Genomic DNA, 13,013 nt, shown 5'->3' with positions numbered 1-13,013 from the left:
GGCCCAATCCGGGAATCAAACCTGGGACCCTGGTGCTGTGAAGCAACTGTGCTAACCACTGTGCCACTATGCTGCCATAATTGACAAGTCACTCTTCTGAACATGAAAGATATTGTAAAAATGCCACGTGGAATCCAGAGTACGTTCAAGGGAAGTATTAGACGACAGCAGATACACTATTAGGATATCAATTGAAGGAACCAATCGAGAGGATTGGCATTTAATTGAGAAGGTGGAATCATATATATCTTTCATTACCAAACACTGAATGGCTATTTGAGATAAGTTGCAGCACATAAAACAAGGGCAACAGCAGGATGACAAATGTATTCAGATCAGACCATTTTGTCTGGAAGGATAACCAGACGTACTCTCAATAATCCCACACTCGAGAAGTACTTTCAACAGAGAGTGCACTCCACAATTATTGATGACCTCTTCATTTTTAATGACAGAATAATTATTCAGAGAATACTTTGGCTTGATATTCACCAAAAAATTAATCAAAATCTTGTAGAATAGCAAAATGTTGAGCAAGAACCCAGCAATCAGTCTGGTGACCAGGCGTTACTTGTTCTATGGAAGGAATTATTTCTAATTGTTTTACATGTGCAATGGACAACCAAGAGCAAGAAGAACCACTATCACCTTCTACTTTTCTATCAAAACCGTGAGAGTGCCTGGGAATGGATTTATTTTATTTTAAAAGCAAGATATTCCTCGTGTCATTGATTACTATTCAAGATGGATTGGCATGAACAGATTGTGCAGCATCATGTTGGAAGCAGTCATTCGATCAATGAAGAGAATTTATACAAAACATGGTATTTAGGACATTATGGTGTCAGACGATAGTCTACAATTTGCTGATGAATTATTCTAAAATGTTGTCAAATAATTCAATTCATTCATCATAGAATTTACAGTGCAGAAAGAGGCCATTCGGCCCATCGAGTCTGCACCGGCCCATACAAAGAGTACCCTACTCAAGCCCACATATCTAAACGTTATTACTAACGCAGTTTAAAAATAACATCAACATCTCACAATAAAAAAAGCTTACCAGTACCCCATAAACAATGCTAAGCAATACAGTGACACAATAACCCTTAACTGCTATCTTTATTTCCACTCAAGCAACCGAATCATCTCAGCTCTCAATCCACTTGCCAAATACATTTAGCACTCAGGAATACCTGCTGTACAGAGATGTCTGGATACTCTACTTTGAGAAAGAAAGATCTTTTGACACCACTTTAAAGAAAGAGACCTGACCCTGTCAGAACAATGCAGGATCTGTAGCTGAGATCTTCAGATACTCTGGTTGTATTTCTTCAGAAGCTGCTTCTCAGCTTGTTTCAGTTCACCTTCCAGCCACACAGTTCTGAACTGCTTGGAAAGAAACTGCTTAATATGGCTACACACACATCTTTAACTGAGCTGCAGTGAGAGCAGATGCTTAACTTCTGCTCACATCCAAATCAAAAGTTCAACTAAACTGATTTTCTGCAAAATGCCTGGTATCTTAACTCCTTTCATTAATTACATAATCTTACCAAGCTGAAACACAGTGTGGTAAGATTCTTTGTTTAGGACCCATTTGTATCCATTAGCATCCTCCCACTGGCACGTGGGCATGAACCCTGATCCCGCTGCCAGCGGGATGGAGTATAGCTGATTTGGAGCCCGGCATGAATCTCGATTTTGGCTGTATACCCAACAACGATCTGCGTTGCTGGCATCATGGGGAAGAGAATCCAGGCCAATGTATCTAATGAACTCCACAGGGAACCCCTTTAATGCAAACAAAACTCCATTAGCCCAAGCTTTTACAATACCGTAATTTGGGCTCCAGATTCCAGGCATTTGCAGGGTTACTTTCCACACGGATCTCACTCACTGTCAGCAAAAGGAACAGCACTCCTTATTATCTCCATCACACTTTGACATCTTCATCTCTTCTCACATCCTGTGCATATGTGTCCCCAGGGTCACTCATCACACACAATAGGCAGGCATCCTTATCATCTGCTTTGGCACCCAATCTTCTCAGTCTGTTCATCTGTCTTTGGGAAGGAGAATGTCTCACACTACAGCAGGGAGAGTTGCTGGACCAGAGGGGGGTGCCTAAGCTCAAATCCTTCACACACATTGAGGGGCATGTGGCAAAGCTGGTTGGTGAGGAACAGGACTGTGCCGAGGATGAGATTGGCGTCTCCCAACCCAGTGAGGACATATTATCACCTCGACTTTCAGCAAAGAAACTATGAGTGCTTAGTTACATTGGTCATGATGCAGATTATCACTAATAATCTCATCTCTCTTTGATAGTGACAAGCATGAGGAGGGAAAGAGTACATGAGCCTGCGACCATCCCATCAGCCCACACACCACCTCAGATAAAGATCCAAAGGGCACATTAGATGAAGACCTGTCCCAATACTCACCTGCACCCTCCACCAGTGCAAAGGCACATAGCTCAGTGGGACCTAGTTGCAGAGCAGGCTCGGGATTGTAACCTGTTTGCACAGCACAGATTTGGGTCCAGAGCAGGTGGAGGAAGTGACATCCAAGGTCACCACCACACAGAAGACTGTTGGAGGCCATGCTCCTGCAGAGCCCACCCCAGGTGATGAATCTTTGGACTTGAGACTAACACAGACGTGGAACATTAGGCAGAGTTGTCAGATACCATCAACAGATTGCATTTCATGATGGAGGGGTCTGTCTGCATTCTGTCTGATGTCACTGAACCATCATGCCTGTACATTGAGGTCAACACTAGTAAGATGGCAACCGCCATTGAGACCTTGGTCCAAGACATAGGGCCTGATGTGCACCAGGAGTTGCACTCCATCACTCTAGGCAAAGCTGGGATCCATCAGTGGCTCTGTGAGAGGGGAACGGGACACCTCAACCTCACTCCAGGTGCCCCTTCTCCTCAAAGAGTCAGTCAGGAGTCCTGAGGGACCTCTGGAAAAGGGCAAGCAGCTGGGCTCCTCGGGGCCATCCACCCAGGAGACTCCGAGAGTATTCAGCCAATACCAATCCCCTCTGCCTGTAATCTCATGAGCCGCAGTTCCACAGGCTGAGGAGGGTGCACCAGCCTCATAGCAGGACACCTAAAGCAGGTTGGTGCCCTCCAGATTTTTGCGCTGCAGAGGATGCCTACAAAGATCATTGTGGACAACAAGGCATAGGAGTCTGCAAGTTGCTTCCATCTCCACTGTGGATGTGAGGGATGTACCAAGAGGTAGTGGCAGGGTTAAAAATGTTTGTTTCTCTTTTTAAAAAAAATTTATTTGTTTCCAAATAATGGGTAATTTAGCATGGCCAATCCACCTACTCTGCACATCTTTGGGTTGTGAAGGTGAGACAGTTGCAAATGCATGGAGAATGTGCAAACTCCACACGGACATTGACCCGGATCAAACCCGGGTCCTCAGCGGCATGAGGTAGCATTGCTAACCACTGCACCACCTTGCTGCCCTGGATCGTAAAAATTAAGAAATACTCAGAGCACAAAGGTAGTCAGGGTGTCCACTATTTATATATTCTTTGTACATATGTAAATATATTTTCACTTTTCCAATTCTCATGTTGTGCTTGCCTCTTCTTTCTGTAACTATGCTCCGTGGTCACTCAAGTGTCACTGATGACACCCACCTCCCCCCTCCCCCGCCCCTCCACCCTGTCTAACCATTCTGAGTTCAATAGTGACCCGAGTGAAACATCAGCCTCTATTAACTTTGTTGTTGGCTGGGGCATTAATGAGTCCTGCCTCAGAGGCTCATGTTATGGTGCCTCTTGAATTGCAAATCTGCAGGCTACTTCAGTCTCCCCATTTGTCTGTTTGTAGAATGATCAACGTGTATCTTTGCAGATTTAATGGTGGTGCATATGGAGTTGGTGCTTCTTTCTTTGGCTTTCATGTAGCTTCCAAGAGGTTTGAGTGATTTTCACTTTGGAACTAAATCTCACAGCGCTTCTGCACTTTGTCTGCCTGCAGTGCTATCTCAGATCCATGTGTGCATCTCAACATCACCCCATTATTATTGCCCATTTTCCCAACTCCACTTTATGGAATTTACACTTTCTGCCCGTGTCTGTGTGTGTTTCCTCCAGGTGCTCCGATTTCCACCCACAGTCCAAAGATGTGCAGGTGAGGTGGATTGGCCAGGCTAAATTGCCCCTTCGTTTCGAAAAGGTTAGGTCGGGTTACTGAGTTACGGGGATGAGGTGGGGGCATGGGCTTAAGTGGGGTGCTCTTTCCAAGGACCGGTGCTGACTCGATGGGCCGAATGGCCTCCTTCTGCACTGTAAATTCTATGATTCTATGATGATGTACAGCTGAGGACTTTGCAGAAATACGCTGAGCTTTGTGATTCCTGCCAAAAGGTTACAAGTGTGCATCCTAGGACGTGAATGCAGAAGCCCCAGAAGGTTCATTTGCATATTGGAGTATGTGGTTAGAACGTGTGTCCACCATCTTGCGACATTAACCCTCTGCCATCTCTCACATGATCAATCGACATGGCAATATGCTTATTACAATGGCATTGGTGTATCTGGTTTCAGTGTGTTTTTTAAGACTTTTGGAATAGAAATGTGGAAATCTCAAATGGGACCAGAGCGAGATTTTAATAGATCCGATCTCTATTCTCAATGATTTGGGTCCTTAAGGACTAGTTGGAGGTCAACATTTGTCGGCCAGCAAAAGTGATGGCAAGGCAGCACAGGATTTTGGGAGACTGAAAACGGAGGGATGGTCATTTGTGTCTTATTTGTATGAGACTGTGCATCTCCTGAACCTTTCGCACTGAGAGTTGATTTCAACTGCTGCATTGCATGCTTCGCTGAGAGCTTCAGATGACTGCGTTGTGAGGATGTATGTAATGGTAGAGACTGAGGAAGATGAAGAGGCTGAACACTTGTCTTGCAGGAGGAATTGCATACATGGAGTAACCAAAGGGCGGATTTACAATGTGCCTGAGACTTGAAGTAAACAACCAATGAATGATGATTGTCATTCCTTGAGGCATCTTGCAAGACTGCAGGAATGCTACTACATGAGCAATGAGAATTGCGGTGCTGCTCCTGCCTCTTGAAGGCTGCCTAGGCAGTGGAATGTTGCAAGGATGTTTGGAGAGGCTGCACTGAGGTCTGCTCACCAAATGAACGGACATCGCGCAACAATCACCAGGCAGGAATGTTCCCTTCCAGTCGGGGAACACTTCAGCAGTCAAGGGCATTCAGCCTCTGATCTCCGGGTAAGCGTTCTCCAAGGCGGCCTTCAGGACCCGCGACAATGCAGAATCGCCGAGCAGAAACTTATAGCCAAGTTCCGCACACATGAGTGCGGCCTCAACCGGGACCTGGGATTCATGTCGCATTACATTCATCCCCCACCATCTGACCTGCGAAATCCTACCAACTGTCCTGGCTTGGTACAATTCACACCTCTTTAACCTGGGGTTACCCCATCTCTGGATCTGTAAAGATTTAATCACCTGCTAATGCTCGCATTCCAAGCATTGTTTGGCATCTTTGAATTTGTCTACATATGTGTTTCTGGAACAGACCTCTTCATTCACCTGAGGAAGGAGCAGCGCTCCGAAAGCTAGTGACATCGAAACAAACCTGTTGGACTTTAACCTGGTGTTGTAAGACTTCGTACTGTGCTCACCAAATGCCATGTTACAGTTATTATCCCTGACACAAAGGCCACAAGAATTGGCAAGTCATGTTGCAGCTGTATAGAACCTTAGTTAGGCCACACTTGGAGTATAGTGTTCAATTCTGGTCGCCACACTACCAGAAGGATGTGGAGGCTTTAGAGAGGGTGCAGAAGAGATTTACCAGAATATTGCCTGGTATGGAGGGCATTAGCTATGAGGAGCGGTTGAATAAACTCGGTTTGTTCTCACTGGAACGAAGGAGGTTGAGGGGAGACCTGATAGAGGTATACAAAATTATGAGGGGCATAGACAGAGTGGATAGTCAGAGGCTTTTCCCCAGGGTAGAGGGGTCAATTACTAGGGGGCATAGGTTTAAGGTGAGAGGGGCAAGGTTTAGAGTAGATGTACGAGGCAAGTTTTTTACGCAGAGGGTAGTGGGTGCCTGGAACTCGCTACCGGAGGAGGTAGTGGAAGCAGGGACGATAGGGACATTTAAGGGGCATCTTGACAAATATATGAATAGGATGGGAATAGAAGGATACGGACCCAGGAAGTGTAGAAGATTGTAGTTTAGTCGGGCAGCATGGTCGGCACGGGCTTGGAGGGCCGAAGGGCCTATTCCTGTGCTGTACATTTCTTTGTTCTTTGTTGTTCATTCCAAGGTTAATTGTGGTGCTAGTGTAACTACTCATTCAGAGATTGATGTACTGCATTCATATGATGAGAATTTCAATGAAGAAGGTTCCATGGACCCAGCATGAAGAGCACAGATCAAGGAGGCTCCTATTTGTCATAATATACACCAGTATATCATGGTGCAGACACACACACACTGATGGACACACAGCAAGACCAAACAACACACACAACACCGCAGCCAATCACCAGTTAGAGCACACTCACTATAAAGACAGGGGGCATTAGAGTTCCCGCTCATTCGGGATGCAGCCTCTTAGAAGGACAGAGTTTACAGATTACAGCACAAATCTTCACCACGTGCTGAGTGCATAGACTGGTTAGGACAGGCATAGGTCTTTAGTTTAATCTAACATTGTATTAACCCACAGTGAAAGTATGCTCAACAGTTTCTAACTTAAACTGTTAACTAGTGATAATTTACCAAAATTCACTAGACTCTGGGGTGGTCCCAGCGGATTGGAAATTAGCAAATGTGACACCACTATTTAAAAAAGGAGGTAGGCAGAAAGCGGGTAATTATAGGCCAGTGAGCTTAACTTCGGTAGTAGGGAAGATGCTGGAATCTATCATCAAGGAAGAAATAGCGAGGCATCTGGATGGAAATTGTCCCATTGGACAGACGCAGCATGGGTTCATAAACGGCAGGTCGTGCCTAACTAATTTAGTGGAATTTTTTGAGGACATTAACAGTGCGGTAGATAACGGGGAGCCAATGGATGTGGTATATCTGGATTTCCAGAAAGCCTTTGACAAGGTGCCACACAAAAGGTTGTTGCATAAGATAAAGATGCATGGCATTAAGGGGAAAGTAGTAGCATGGACAGAGGATTGGTTAATTAATAGAAAGCAAAGAGTGGGGATTAATGGTGTTTCTCTGGTTGGCAATCAGTAGCTAGTGGTGTCCCTCAGGGATCAGTGTTGGGCCCACAACTGTTCACAATTTACATAGCTGATTTGGAGTTGGGGACCAAGGGCAATGTGTCCAAGTTTGCAGACGACACGAAGATAAGTGGTAAAGCAAAAAGTGCAGAGGATACTGGAAGTCTGCAGAGGGATTTGGATAGGCTAAGTGAATGGGCTAGGGTCTGGCAGATGGAATACAATGTTGACAAATGTGAGGTTATCCATTTTGGTAGGAATAACAGCAAAAGGGATTATTATTTAAATGATAAAATATTAAAACATGCTGCTGTGCAGAGAGACCTGGGTGTGCTAGTGCATGAGTCGCAAAAAGTTGATTTTCAGGTGCAACAGGTGATTAAGAAGGCAAATGGAATTTTGTCCATCATTGCTAGAGGGATGGAGTTTAAGACTAGGGAGGTTCTGCTGCAATTGTATAAGGTGTTAGTGAGGCCACACCTTGAGTATTGTGTTCAGTTTTGGTCTCCTTACTTGAGAAAGGACGTACTGGCACTGGAGGGTGTGCAGAGGAGATTCACTAGGTTAATCCCAGAGCTGAAGGGGTTGGATTACGAGGAGAGGTTGAGTAGACTGGGACTGTACTCGTTGGAATTTAGAAGGATGAGGGGGGATCTTATAGAAACATATAAGATTATGAAGGGAATAGATAGGATAGATGCGGGCAGGTTGTTTCCACTGGCGGGTGAAAGCAGAACTAGGGGGCATAGCCTCAAAATAAGGGGAAGTAGATTTAGGACTGAGTTTAGGAGGAACTTCTTCACCCAAAGGGTTGTGAATCTATGGAATCCCTTGCCCAGTGAAGCAGTAGAGGCTCCTTCATTAAAAGTTTTTAAGATAAAGATAGTTAGTTTTTTGAAGAATAAAGGGATTAAGGGTTATGGTGTTCGGGCCGGAAAGTGGAGCTGAGTCCACAAAAGATCAGCCATGATCTCATTGAATGGTGGAGCAGGCTCGAGGGGCCAGATGGCCTACTCCTGCTCCTAGTTCTTATGTTCTAAAATAGTGTTGCACTATTTTAAGTGTTGGTGGCCTGTATGTGTTCCACGGATCCAGATCACCCAACACATCACTATTGTCATTCTCCTCCTGGAACATGGTAGCTTTAAGCATGTCAAGTGCACGCATGCGTCACCTGACCCGTGCTAAGACCTCTTCCTCTGGAGGCGCCACTTCCTCACATTCATCCAAATCAACATTCTCGGCATCCCCGTTGGAGCAGACATGCAGCACCTCCATCTCTCTCTCTGGCAATACAAACCCCCTTTGTGTAGAATGCAGCAAGCGAGTATGATGCAAAACATATCCCAAGTCCTCCCTGAAATCTAGGATACTGAACAGTGGAGTAGGAAGAGAATGCATATCTGTCCCCCTCCATTGGGTCCACCTGCTGTGTGATCTAGTCTCAGGCCCAGTAACAGTGTGAGTTTTCCCCGAGCTGCCAGTGGCAGAGATTGACTTTCTTCTCAGAAATGATCTGGCTGGTAGTAAAGTGGCTGAAAATGCTGGAGAAACCTAGAATCTATGGAAGAGCAGAGAACCACAAGAGGTTACAAATTCCTAAAGGGGGTAATCAAACCCATGTGTCTTGAAGTAGCTGGCAAAGGGTTATCTGCATTTAAATAGACCAGAAACAAGCAGCAGAGTTCTGCAGGAATTCTTATTTTTTGCTACTTTAAAATAGACCTTCGCTGAATGAAAATGTGGCTGCCACATGTCACATGGCTCACAGAACTGGCCATCTGCCCTGGGAGAGCAGAACAGACGAGCTTCTCTCTCATCCTTGTGGAATCTCACAACCCATTGTAAAGACACAGTATAACCATGAAACCAGGGAACGCTGAGAGATCAAAACTCATTTTTCCTGCAGAGTTGTTACCAGATCAATCTCTCATCTGGAACTGTCCAGGTTCATTTAAAATGGGGGCCATTAAGGGGACAATGGACATTATTTGATAAGCTTACCTCTCTAGCAGAGTCAAAGGGCCTCCCTCCCCAGACAATGGCTCTCTGAAATAAGATCCTCACTGTGGTTGATGACTCTTTCAGAGGCTAGTGACTGGGATATTGTAAGCCATTAAACAAAGATCAGACAACAGATAAATATTCCTTTTGGAATCATTGTGGAGCAAGGTCACATAACTCTGGTGACCATTTTGAAATCTCTAGACTCAGTTGAGAACTGAGAAACAAGTGGTCTGCTGATTGCTTCCAACCTGAAAAGAACAACAGCCAACCTCCCAGCTGACAAAGCAGCTGGTCACAATCTCTCAACTCCTTGAAGCCTGTGCAATCTTAAAAGCATCCTCTTTCATTTCAAGGATTTTCATTTTGCTGTCTCCAACGAAGCACTCATCTGAGCTGAACTCTTCTATGATGGAAACATCCTCTGGTTTTTGAATTTCTGGACCCTGGAAATCATATGAACTAATACTCATTTCTGTGGTTCTTTTACAGTTGTTGTTCATTATTGTAGAAACTCCCTCTTTTCTTTCCCCCTTACTCCGTGTGTGTGTGTGGTAGCAAACATGCCCCCCCCCCCCCCCCACAGCGCCCCCAGTGCCCCCACCACCACATGCTGGATTTGAACGTGAAGTAAGATAATCTCCTAAATTAATCATGACCACCCGCCCATATTTTGCCTTTCATAAACTTGGGGTCAACCAAAACTCTGATGTCCTTGTCCTTACTTGTACCAAGCCACGAACACTCATCATCCCTATGCTCGCTGACATTCATTTCCTCCCAGTCAAACAATGCCATGATTTTAAAATTGCTATCCTTGCTTTTGTGTCTCTCCACAACCTTCACCTTCCCTGTAAGCATTTTCAGCCTCGTGACCTTCTGAAAATGCTGTGCTCATCTAATTTCAGGCCTCTTGAGCTTGCCGATTTTAATTGTTTCACTATCTGTGGCTGTGTCACTAGTGGCCTGGGCCCTGAGCTCTGGAATTTCCTTCCTAAAAATTTCTGCCTCTTCCTTCAAGATGGTGCAGAAACCTACCTCTTTGAACACGATGTTTGCTGGAAAACACACTCAGCTTCATGACATCACTGCAGGAGCTCCCCAGAGCAGTGTTGCTTCATAAGGTAAGAAGTGTGAACCTTTACTGATGCTTACACAGTGCTCAATTCCATGGAGAGCCCCTCTCAGTTACTGGGGCAATCCATTTCTACAAGACTTGAATAACATTCAGGATTAGGCAAATGAGTGACAAGTAACATTCATACCACCCAGGTGCCCGATAATACATATCTCCAACAAGAAAGAGTCAAAGCACCTTTCCTTGAGGTTCAACAAGATTACCAATGCTGAATTTCCCACCATTAATGCCAGTAGCATCACCATTGACCAAAACCTGACCTGGACCAGCTATATAAATACAGCCACAAGGGCAAGTCAGAATCTGGAAAAGTTGGACTTGAAACGTTAACTCTGTTCATCTCTCATAGAATCATAGAATTCACAGTGCAGAAGGAGGCCATTTGGCCCATCGTGTCTGCACCAGTCCTTGGAAAGAGCACCCTACCCAAACCCATGCCTCCACCGTAACCCAGTAACCTCTCCACAGATGCTGTTAGACCTGCTGAGATTTTCATGTACTTTTTGTTTTTTATTCAAGTGGTCCCCTTGATTGAGACCCCATCCATGACATTTAACATTCACTCCCTCGACCCCAGGCCAATCGTGGCAGCAATTTGTGCCATCAGCAAGATTCCCCATAGCAACTGACCAGAGCTCCTTCTACATCACCTTCCAAATCTATGAGCTCTACCACATACAAGAGCAAGGGCAGCAATTGTATGGGATTGCCACAGCCTGCAAGTTCTCCTCCAAGTCACACATCACCCTGATTTGTAAATATACTGCTGTTCCTTCATCTTTCCTCAAAATCCTGTGACTCCCTCCCTAATAGTACTGTGCATATTACATACACCACTAAAACTGTTATCACTTTTTCAAGGACAATTAGGAAGAGCAATAAATGCTTACCTTGGCAGAAATGTCCACAGTCTGTTAAAAAAAATATTAAAACCGTCTGTCCCAACTTCAAGTACCTCTTAGAATCAAAGAATTTACAGTGCAGAAGGAGGCCATTCGGCCCATCGAATCTGTACTGGCTCTTGGAAAGAGCACCCTACCAAAGGTCAACACCTCCACCCTATCCCCATAACCCAGTAACCCCACCCAACACTAAGGGCAATTTTGGACACTAAGGGCAATTTATCATGGCCAACCCACCTAACCTGCACATCTTTGGACTGTGGGAGGAAACCGGAGCACCCGGAGGAAACCCACGCACACACAGGGAGGATGTGCAGACTCCACACAGACAGTGACCCAAGCCGGAATCGAATCTGGGACCCTGGAGCTGTGAAGCAATTGTGCTATCCACAATGCTACCGTGCTGCCATTCAAAAAATTCAATCTGTTTCTTCCGACTGGAAAATGGTAAGAAAATCGGATGCAGATGAATGCTTTCTGTTTTAGGGTCTGTGGTCGGAGCTGGCAATTCAGTTTCCATCTCCTTGTGAAATGTAGCCATTTCAGACATTGCTCTTGGCTGGGTGGACAGATTACAATTGCCCCTATATGTCGGGGTCTCAAATCAGTATCTCATCTGATTCCATCGGTTTCCTGCCAGGCAGGTTAAGTTAAAATTGTCCGCATTCTCTGTTGCCCAGCCTACATTTTAATCAGGTAAAACCTTTGCCTTCAATTTCATGAGCTTCAACTCAAGCTAACTTCTCTTCTATGGGGGAATTATTCAAATGCATTCTGAAAGTCCATTTTAATAACATCCATAGACATTCTCTTGTATTCTTCTTTAATTATCTTTTCAAAAAATTCAGTAAGGTTCATCAGACATGACCTAACCTTTACAGATCCGTGCTGGCTCTCTCTGTAGCTGTAGAAATTCAAGGTGTTCAGTCACCCTCTCCTTAATTATGCACTCTAGTAATTTTCCAGCAGCAGATGGCAGACAAACTGGTCCATAATTCTCAGGTTCTCTTCCTTATCTGTTTTAAATAGTGGGGTGACATGCAAAATTTTCCAATCTTAAAGGAACAGTTCTTGAATCAAGAGAAATGTGGACGATTATAGTTGAGACACCTGCAATATCGTCACCTGCTACCAGAAAGCTACTGGGAGGGAAACCGTTTTGTCCCAAGACTTGTCACTTTAGTGCTATTATTTTCTTCATCGCAGTTCCATTGCTTATGTAATGAAATGGGAGGGTTTAAATGAATGTGTCAGGGAGATTTGAATCGATGCAGGAAGTTGAAGGGAAGTAAAGTGGGTACAGAAACAAAAGGCAGTAAGGGGAAATGTGAAAGGCAGAGAAACTAAAGTCAAAAAATCAAAAAGGGCCACAGTACAAATTTTGCAGTCGAGTATCCGCATTTGGGGTCATCGCAGGCGTCAGCACACCCAAAGTGCAATGAGCTAGCCTCGTCCTGGGCGAACCACCTTCTTGGTCATGGTTTCACCCAGAGACTGTGAAGAATTCAGTGAATGGGTTCAGTAAGGCTAAGGAAAATAAGACACAGGGACAGTGCACAAAACAAGACCGGACAGATGGTCTGAGAAAGCAGGGCAGAGAGCAAGGGAAGTCGAGATTAAACTGCATTTATTTCAATGCAAGGCTGCTAACGGGTAAGGCAGATGAACTCATGGATGGGTACATGAGGCTGGGATATTATAGATATTACTGAA

At 44.9% G+C, this 13,013-nt stretch overlaps 1 pseudogene; it reads right to left on the bottom strand.

The window, feature by feature from the left end:
- Positions 1-12,664: 12,664 nt before the first annotated feature.
- On the bottom strand, positions 12,665-12,805 carry LOC140409668 (U1 spliceosomal RNA; annotated as a pseudogene).
- Positions 12,806-13,013: the final 208 nt, after the last annotated feature.

This window comes from Scyliorhinus torazame, chromosome 3, assembly GCF_047496885.1.
Source record: "Scyliorhinus torazame isolate Kashiwa2021f chromosome 3, sScyTor2.1, whole genome shotgun sequence".
Lineage (NCBI taxonomy): Eukaryota > Metazoa > Chordata > Chondrichthyes > Carcharhiniformes > Scyliorhinidae > Scyliorhinus > Scyliorhinus torazame.
The sequence above is the reverse complement of the archived record's forward strand: the minus strand, read 5'-3'. Positions and strand labels throughout refer to the sequence as shown.